Source organism: Acipenser ruthenus, chromosome 21, assembly GCF_902713425.1.
Source record: "Acipenser ruthenus chromosome 21, fAciRut3.2 maternal haplotype, whole genome shotgun sequence".
NCBI lineage: Eukaryota > Metazoa > Chordata > Actinopteri > Acipenseriformes > Acipenseridae > Acipenser > Acipenser ruthenus.
In genome coordinates, this window is record NC_081209.1 from 3892050 (window position 1) to 3902304 (window position 10255).

General features: G+C 39.9%; 1 long non-coding RNA gene across 1 annotated transcript; it reads left to right on the top strand.

Moving 5' to 3' along the window:
• The first annotated feature begins 3755 nt into the window (after window positions 1–3755).
• Window positions 3756–7464, top strand: LOC131699029 (uncharacterized). Its single transcript, XR_009308001.1, has 2 exons — window positions 3756–4286; window positions 5263–7464. It is a non-coding gene; the product is annotated as an uncharacterized LOC131699029 (long non-coding RNA).
• The last annotated feature ends 2791 nt before the right edge of the window (window positions 7465–10255 follow it).

The window sequence follows — 10255 nt, forward strand, 5'->3', positions numbered from 1 at the left end:
CTTTTTAATTCAATGGGTTACAACAGAAAAACCGGGAGGACAAAGAGCCGTAAAAACACCATAGCACCCCTTCTTATATTGCAGGCTCAGCACGTCACCCCTAGTGGCCAAAGAGTGCAGTGGCTTGTTTTCCTAGACTGCAGACTGACACAATATATATATATATATATATATATATATATATATATATATATAATATATATATACTGTATATATCGTTTTTGCTCAAAACAGCTAACTTCCTAATGTTTCAGTATGTCAAGGGAAAGTGTGTTTGAAAACAAACACTGAAGGTACTTATAGGCTTTTGATGCCATGGCAACTACACTCACTTATTTCTATTTAAATCTATTCATGTGCTGTTGATGTAATTTACTACATAGTTAATGATGCAAGGATCTGCCATTCCTTTTCTATTTAACCCTTCGGGCATCACAATATGGAGTCGATTTATCCATTTCTTTTCCAATATTCTTCTATATTGTACTTGATCTAATTTTGTTTATTGGTTCATTGGTTCTTTTTTATTTCATGTGTTCTTTTACATAATGCTGTACATTATTTTACTTTGCTGCATTTTGGCATATACCATAAACAAGGCTGCTAGTTTTGCATGAGAGGTTAGATATAAATGTGAAAGTTCAGATGGAGTTTACAGGTGCAGAGGCCATGTGGGGAGCATGTTATCTGCGCTAATGCTTTGGCAGTTTGCCCCCTTGAGAATGTTTAGAGCTCCAGACCTCAGGGTCTGCTGAGATAAATCGCCTTTACATTCAAACAGCGGCTATATAAAAATGTGAAGCTTTGATTTTTTATAAGATAAAAGGAGGTTTATATAAACATCGAGGTGAACAGTCTATTATTCCAGTGTGTTGTGCACTGACTGTAATCTATTGGGAGACATCAGGGCTGACGAAGGCGTTTCCTTTGCTCTTCCAGTAGAGATCTGGTTAGAGTCCTGTCTGTTCTCACAAACAGGTATGATTCAGGACCAATATACTTCAACAGATTTTCTAACAGCTATCCAAACACCCTTGCAATATAACAAAGACCTGCCCAAGCACCTCCAGTTACAATACCTGTGTGGATTTCTCCTTCAATTCATTGAGTGAGATGTTATGTATAAGGCTGTCCATCTGAAATTTCAAAAACATTTTTCTTTGTTAAAACAAGTTATTATTATTTATTTATTTACAGACACCCTTATCCAAGGCAACTTACAATATTCCACATACACTTACATTATTTTTTACATACAATTACCCATTTATACAGTTGGGTTTTTACTGGAGTAATCTAGGTAAAGTACTGTGCTCAAGGGTACAGCATCAATGTCCCCCACTTGGGATTGAACCCACAACCCTCTGGTCAAGAGTCCAGAACCCTAACCACTACTCCACACTGCTGCCCGTGCTTGCACATGGTGAGCACCCTGTAATCACCCTATATAAACCCAACACAGCACTTTCAGTGGTTCAGTGTGTCAAACATCTTCAGAAGGTCAGGGATTAACCCCACTCCACTCCACTCTACTAGACTGGTGGTACTGAGGACAAAGCCAGCATCCTTGGACTGATGCCTGTGGAAACTGTCAGACATGAAGGTATGTGATGGCCCCCAAGTTAGTTCACTAGCTAGCCACACCTCTCCTGTTCTGTTGATATGTTAACTGACCTTTATCCTACAGCACAGAGCTTTTGACGCAAGGACCAGAGAGAAAGATTAGTGACATGTGAAAACAAACGCCGTCTAATGTGGTGAGGGATTTCAAATGTAGTTTTTCTAATTAACCTTTTATTTTGATGTGTGTGTCCTGAAAAATGACCCTGCAACTCCTATTTAACCTAACACCTGCCTAATAGATAAAGGAAGGGCTCTATAGGCAGCTGGGGTCACAAGCGAGCACACAGTACGCTATAAATATATCAGGATTATACGAGTACTTCTGTTGTCATGTTTTGGGAAGTGGCCCGCTATGCATATCGGATTGTAACTGATTCCATTAGGTTGGGAGCATTGGAATAAAAAGGCTTATGCTTTGGATTACTTTTGTGTTTTCTTCTTTAAGAAGATTCAAGATCTTAAATGACAGTTTGGCACCAACATCTGGGCTATAGTTTTGCGTCTCAGTAAGTAATGCAATGCCTTGCTTTTTAAATATCCTCTTGTGTGTGTTCAAGACTAAACACAGAGGGCATGCGTGCTGCTTTCGGTAGCATTCAGGTCCACCGCTGTTTGTCAGGGTCTGGGCGCTGCCCGTCTCCTGGGAGTGAAACCTAGGCAGATCGGGTTTAGGTGTTGCTCTTCTGGTTTGATCTGAGGAACGTTTCTTCTCTTGTCTCTTCTCCAGACTGGTGCTGTTTCAGATGTAGCTGTGAAAAGAAGGCGAGGCACACCGGCATGCTTAGCGAGTTGAAGAACTTTAAAGAATGTGGGTTAGAACCACTCTGTCAATCCCCACGCAGACAGCTGTTTACAGACACACAGGGAGCCTTTGGTTTGCTCTGCTTACAGAAGCAGGAGAAAGCTCATATCCAGTTATATATGATCAACAAATGTGACAGCTTAGCTCTTATCAGAACTGTTTACACGGGGAAAGTCTTAAAGGTGCAGAATCTCGGAATCAAAGTCATCATTACTGTATCTAAACCACGTTAATATTACACGTGTTTTTCAATTACTCGGTTCACATTCGGATTTGACTTCGTTTTATTATTAGTAGTAGTAGCTCCGCCAATTAACTGCTAATTAACACTGCTTTCTCCACAAAGTGGTGTTATATTGTCTTGCTCCTACAGATTTATTTAACGCACTTGGTGGCCTATTTTAATGATCTAAACCGCGGCGGATCGTAATACCGTGAATGTACTTCATGAATCCCTCTGTCTGTGTATTATATGTTGTAATGTTAATAAATCGCCCCTGAAAGAGCCACCGCTGTATACATTCAATAGAACCCGTCAAGTCTTGCGTTTATTTAATCAATGTTCCTCTTTATAAACGATCTCATTATTGCGACTCGGCGATCTTGCTGGGCTCGGGGAATAGCGGATTCGTCTCACTGCTTTATCTCAGTGATGGGCATTTGCAATAGAGGCGCATTTCCCTGGTATTTCAGCAGCAGTGATCGCCACAGAGGAGTACGTGTCTAGTATTCTCTTCTGTGTGTTTTTGAGAGAGATTAACAGGAAATCAAAGGAACGCGTGATATTTGTTTATAATCTCTACTCAAGCATAGACCCCCGAGGTTCAATAAACAGAAATTCTATCTTAAAATTAAAATGGTTTGATGTTTATTTTTGTTTGAGGTTTCGTGCAGGCTTTATATATTTTATTTCTACTTGATTGTTATTCTGTATTGTAATCTAAAGCAAAAATAATAATTATCTAAAAATGGATCAGGGTTTTTGTACGCATGTTTTTGTCCACTTTTATCCCGCTGTTGGCCTCTTCAATCCCCAGTCAGACTGGCTGGATGAAAGAGAGGGGTGGCGGCGGGGGTTGAGGGAACATGTGGGTGAAATCAGTAATCGTTCATATATTTTCAGCACTTTTGAGTGTTTCAGTGTGTCTGTTTTGCCTTGCCCCTTTGTATATACTGTACGTCCCTGCTGCTATAACAGGTAATCCTTCAGGTATCTTTCAATCGCTTTGTATACATTTTCAGGGAGCTGTATACGTTTGCAGCTCCCTGAAACAGAGTTTAGATAGCACGTACTGGATACACCCTCCTTTTGCAAGCAGAAGGACGTACCTGTTTGGATCACACACTGACGTCATTATACCTGGCAAGCAGATTTCAAAAAAATGTACACAAACTGAACCATTAACAGCAATGCGTTACACGATACAGTACAGTTCACGGAAACGCAACATTATATTTGAGTGTTAAATTAAACAATTAAATGGTAATCCTAAATGACACAGCCGCATCTAGGGGACAATAACCCGACCCAGTCGATTAATTTGATTTAGGCAGGGACAAACCTCCTTATTATCATTAATAGCCCTTAAAATTGGTGCTTTGTACAGGTCTTGATTTATGTGCCGGTAATAACAAACAAACACATTCGAAGTTTAGCCGGAGGACTTTAGGACCCGGAAGCGCTGCCGCCGAGCCTCCCTTCATCATCACCCGTTCATAACGCTAATGTTTACAGTCATGCATTCGGGGCATTCTCGGTTTCTTTTATCTTTATTGTCTCTTATTCCTTTAACGAACTGTCAGAATGGAGAATCCCGGATCAGGGAACGCCCGTTTGCGGTTTTGCAGCATCAGAACCTGGGTAAGAGATTTGTGAAAGTGTTCAGGGAAGGGTGATCAATAACTAGGCCCCTTGCTTTATCCGGAGGTTGAACTGAAGAGCAGCGGCGACCCTGGCCAGGGAATTTAGTTTGATGCATATTCACATGTATCGCGGTTAGACTGACACTGAAGGAAAGATACACATATGTACATTTTCTGTCCCCCCCCCCCCCCCATTAGATTGATACAAAGCGAAAAAAAAAATTTGATTAGGAGTTGCAAAAGTGGACCAACCAAGATTAAAACGCTAAAGGTTTTCGAAGGTGTATTTAAAATATAAAAGCGACTGGAACGTCATGGATGTGAATGAATAGGTCAGAGAATCCTATGTTTAAAACAGACACGAAAGGGAAAATATTGCTTGGTAGTTCTGAATCTGCCTTCAGATTCAGTGCATGTAAAGATTAAACAGCATAATTCGCTTAGCTAAAATCGCGCTGAACTGTATCCACAAATTATATGGGACTGCCTGGCGCAGCACTTCGAGAGATAAGGGGCCAAGTATAAATATTCCTCATTCATTAAAATGCCTATCGGGGAGAAAAAAAGTCAAACAAACTGTAATTGCAAGAAGTATTAGGAAGCTAACAGATTTCGGTGCAGCAGACCCAGCAAATCACCAAAATCCGATGCCCTGTTGCTGTTTTGATTTGGGGTAACATGTGATCATTAATCATTATTCATTAGTAATATGGCTGCTGTTTCTGAGCAGTCACGCACCTGGATTAACAGACTTGGAGGAGAGCTGTGTTCTAATTCTGAGTGATCACGTGCAATCACAGGACAGGTACTGTATGTGGACGCTGTGGTTGCTAGCAGCTGTGGTGTGGTCATCTGAAGCACTCTTCCTTTTATCTGAATTTCTTTTTTTTGTATATACAGTACCACAGTTGAAGGCTGTGGATTATTTCCTAACCCCCTCTCTCTCTCTCTCTCTCTCTGGCTCCTCTCTGCAGCTCTGCTGATCGGAGTGTTCAGTGTGCTGTTGGTGGTGATGGTCGTGATGGCAGTCTGTGTTTACAGACCTCTACGTCGGCGATAACCAAGAGAGCAGAGTGGCACAGAAATGCCACGCCAGCCACAGCACGGAGGGGCGGGATCCCCTGGTTCCACTCCTGCTGTACCCCCACTAACTCACTCCAGCCTCACCAGGACTGCAAGCTAACCCAATACTCACAAACGCACTCCAGGGCCATTCTCTTTCCATTCCGGGCCAGGCCACACCAGCCCCGCAAACTCACACACCTCACTAACTGCAGAGCCTGCCCACTGTGTGTTAAACATATGAGATTTGTCTGTGTGATGTCACTGGACTTCCGAAAGGCACTGTTAAATTTGGGTTTGGATGTTAACAGCACCTAATGGTGTCCGAATGGTTTAACTGTTAGATGCCTTTGTTTTTTGTAATTTAATTTGCCGTTCATGAGACAAACTGGAATGCCAAAACTCACAAGATTTCAAGTAATAAGGGAACCTTGTGTAAAATATTCCTTATCAATATTCCTTATCCAAATGTATCTTCATAGAGTTTATTTATTTCATTTGTGTTATGGTATTTTGTGACAGATGTACAGTAATCGTCCACTATCTCTGTCCAGCTTAATTGCTGAGGTAATTGAAACCGCAGCTAAAAAGTTTGTTCATGTCAGCAGTTATTCTTTCAGTGTAATTAACTCCCTGCATTGTGCAGAGCTGCTGTTTAACTGCAGTGGAACCAGTGACGTGAACACCCAGTATTAAATCATGATCCGTCAGGAACAGTTTATGAAATCGGTACATCTTTAACTCGGTAAAAAGTTCATAGGGATCATTATTTATATTCTTTTTTTTTTTTTGGAGGGGGGGGGGGGCTTTTAGGAGTTTGAAAAGTCAAACAATATGTCAGATATGCCCTAGTGGATTTTCTAATTGATGTCTTAATCATGTCTTTTATTGAGAGCACACATGGATACGTTCCACTGGGCTGCAGCCAAGAGAAATAAGCTGGGGAAATATCCCTTAGATGAACTGATTTCACCGCTGCACTGACCTGCGCTGAGCAGCTGCTGCTACTGCATGCTGCAGGGATATGTCAAAGTGTGCCGAACCAAATCGCACTGGTTAGTGCAGCAGTGTGGAACTGCTCCAGTTATTCTGTAGCTAAAGCTTCCAGACAGACATTAAGAAAGAGAGAAGATGATAATGCATGGATCACAAACACACCACCGCCGTGGAGTCAGTCTGAACCCTACATTGATGGTTCTTGGCTGAACTACAGCTGTGGACAAGAGCAATGTCTATCTTAACAATAGATAATAGTGACCAGGGCCTACAGCAAACCTTAGCTAGCTGCTGATCTTGAAACTCGTCAGATGATGGCACCAAAATGGGGAAAAAAGATTGTAGGACCATCGCGAGTCATAAAGGGCTGATGCCAGAATGTTTTGTTGTATAAACTCACTGTTGTGGGCACAGTTTGTCTTGAAAGTTTCCCACATCAAGCAAATGGCAGCATGCTCACGCAACATCTATTGGCAGATGTTTGAAACGGTCAAGTGATTTTGTGGCTTGGGGCTTAGATCAGTATGGTTGCTCGGCAGAGCCTACTGGTTGAGTACCTGGTTTGAAGAAAGCCTGCTTGATCAGGATCCTCATGGACCATGTGTGTTTTTTATGTTTTATCCTTTTCATAAAACTAGACCCTGCTTGGTAGCATTTCTATTGACACTAAACTACACATAATTTGTATTTTTTTTAAAAATTATTTTTATGTTGCCATATGCACTAGTTGATATGGGCATTATTGTCCTTATGAAGATGCTGTTTTTGGAAAGTGCTGGACAAGAGAGTATTGCAATGTCATTATTTATTAGTAGGTACTGTTGGGTAAAGGCTCGCTATAAATCTTGAGCCCATCTTTACCGGGATACTGTAAATGCTGCTGTTTGGTTTTGTATCATTTGAACTGCACTTTCTTAAATTTTAATTGATATATTTTTTTTTTCTAGGTTTATTTTGTAAAACTTTTAACCTTTTATTTTTTTAATTGTGACAAACATATTAACCATCTCGCATTCCCAAATGCTTATAAATTCCCTTTATTTATTTTAACATTACGTTTTTTTCTTTCTATTATGAGCTGTACTGTAATAAATACAAAGTAAAAGCTTCAGTTTGAATCGCGGTTCTGGCTTCTTTTTTTTTTTTCTGACATACTGAACAGCTGCTCCGAACTGCTCCGAAAGTGACTGTTAGCTGTGTTGTGAACTAGTTAGATTTCTAAACAGGATGGAGCTCATCTATCTCCTGTAGAGTTCGTTTTCATTCAATTTTCTTGTGATCCGACATATACTTTTAATGAAGAAGCTCTGAGGTAGAACAGTTTGATTGAAACTTGTTTTCAGGTCTCAGGAATGCTGGAAGCCATAAGAAAACTCAGGCCTTTAAAAGGCAATCAAAAATAAATAAATAAAAAAAAAACAAGGCCATTGTTTAGAAACCAGCCACCCATTAGCAACCACTTCTGCCAATAGATGAGCCAATTGTTTTTTAATAAAACAGGAAGGAGCGGATTCTTAAAGGAACCGATGTGTCTTCCAAGGAGAGGTATCTGTCTACTGGAGCATGTCCAGATCATCACATGTCCCAGGTGTTTGTATGTGTTCTAGTGTGTAGCTGGGCAGTTTCTACATGTATGTGTATGTGACTAGAGGAAGCTAGGCTTTGTGACAGGCTGTGTCGTGTCTGCTCTGCGAAAGATAGTAGCCTATAGATCGCTCATCAGCTCTGTCAATTAGTCACCTTTCACCGGCACTAAATTCACTAATAATATAAGGAAAGAAAATGAAAAAGACAGGCCCTTAATCCAGAGCCATGGAAACAGAGTGCTTGGCTGGCACACTCTCCGTTAGCTGTCAATTGAACAATCTGAAGTACTTTTCCAAACGTGTATTCAGATTGTTTCCCGTGTTTAGAAGAGGCTTGGTGAATGTCTTGGTTGAAGTGAATACAGAGTTTAAGCTATAGAAACAAGCTTGCTGCTTTTTGTTCCAGCACTCAAGGCTTCCCAAAACAATCCAATCCACCGCTCTCTCCCAGCCTTTGGGCTCTAATTCAGGTAATTTACTAATTGGAGTAAAAATATCCCAATGAAGCGTTTTTAGTAAAAAGAAATAGCCAAATTGAATGATGCAAACTAGAAGCTATGGAATCCTGCTGCCGTCCTGTCTGGGATATATTGGAGGTTTGATGAATTCATTTATAAATAGCAGCTATACAAAAAAAACACATCTTACATACAGGTGTCTTTAGCAGATTGGATTGTACACTGCAGACAGAAGTGGCGGCAGCCCTGGTTTAATAGTGGCACAAGATGAGATTGTGTTTTTATAGACTAGTTTTAGGGTACATTAGTGGAAATATGTCATTAAGACCATACGTTCAAACACTTAGTATTTATAAATAAATAAATAAATAAATAAATAAATAAATAAATAATTTCTTAGCTGACGCCCTTATCCAGGGTGAATTGTTACAAGATGTCACATTATTTTTACATGCAATTACCCATTTATACAGTTGGGTTTTTACTGGAGCAATCTAGGTAAAGTACCTTGCTCAAGGGTACAGCAGCAGTGTCCCCACCAGGGATTGAACCCACAACCCTCCGGAGCCCTAACCAGGGATTGAACCCACAACCCTCCAGAGCCCTAACCACTACTCCACACTGCTGCCCCTGTCATGACTGTCTGCTTCTGAACCTGAAAAGATATTTTCTGTAATCATTTTTTTCTCCTATGGTGCGTTATTCACAAATCCTCTTGTATATCCAATCAATCAATGAATAAAAATGTAAAATAATTACAATAAAAAATAAAACTTTTTTTAACTCAATTTACAAACCACTATTAAACTAATATATATATATATATATATATATATATATATATATATATATATATATATATATATATATATATATATATATACACACACACACACACACACAGTATATGGGATGACTTGTTCAGTGTTTAATAAAAGCAAGGACATGGATAAATAAAGCATTACCTTCATAAAGGATTATTGTAAAAGTTCATAAGGCAGCCTCCTCAGTGCTAGCTTGTTCAGTTTGCCTGATGTGGTTTAACAACACAAAGCATGTTTTTAGTGCTGCGATAATTTAAAAAAAAGTTTGTAACGGAAAGACCGAAGTATTCACACCTCAAAGACTGTTTAAAGTAAAAAGAAATAGGTTTGAGAAGGCTACCGTTCTGCGACAAACGCACTTCAAGCATTTCCACGCAGAGCTTTAGGCTTCAAACACGCTAACAAATGTCATTCAAATGTCCCTGGGGATTGGAGCCTGTCTGTCTGTATGCAGGGCTGCATTTAATGATCCCTGCCTTTAATATGGAAATGTCAAATTATTTCTATACCGATAGTAGAAAATTCTTCCTTTTCTTCTTTTTAAAAGGAAAATACCGTAAAGCTGTATCTATGAGCATGCTGATATATTTATTAACATGCCTCATTTTTTAACCAAGCTCAGTAGCTAACCTAGTCATGTGCTAGCTGACTGTTTAGACAGGCACCCCAGTTGATCTGATCAACCCTGGTTAAAATGCCCATAAAATTAAAGATCAATCTACCAGGCTTTTTTTTTGCTAAATAGCAGATAGAGATACCCACTGTACTTGCCTGCATTGGTGTATCAGTTGAGCAGATTATCAATTACAATGCAGGCTGTGCTTATAATATGCATTATACATCATTATCAATCAGGCATCATTGTTCATTGGTTGTCTCTCTGTTTCTTTCAGGTGTGACATTCCTCTAGCAGAGGGTCAAAGTCCAGATAATCAACATGGTGTGGCCGCCCGATTTAACACAATAATATACGATATTCCCTGCGATGCCTGTTCTGTGTTTCCTATGTGTGTATACTGTGCATTTATTGAGCTTTATGTT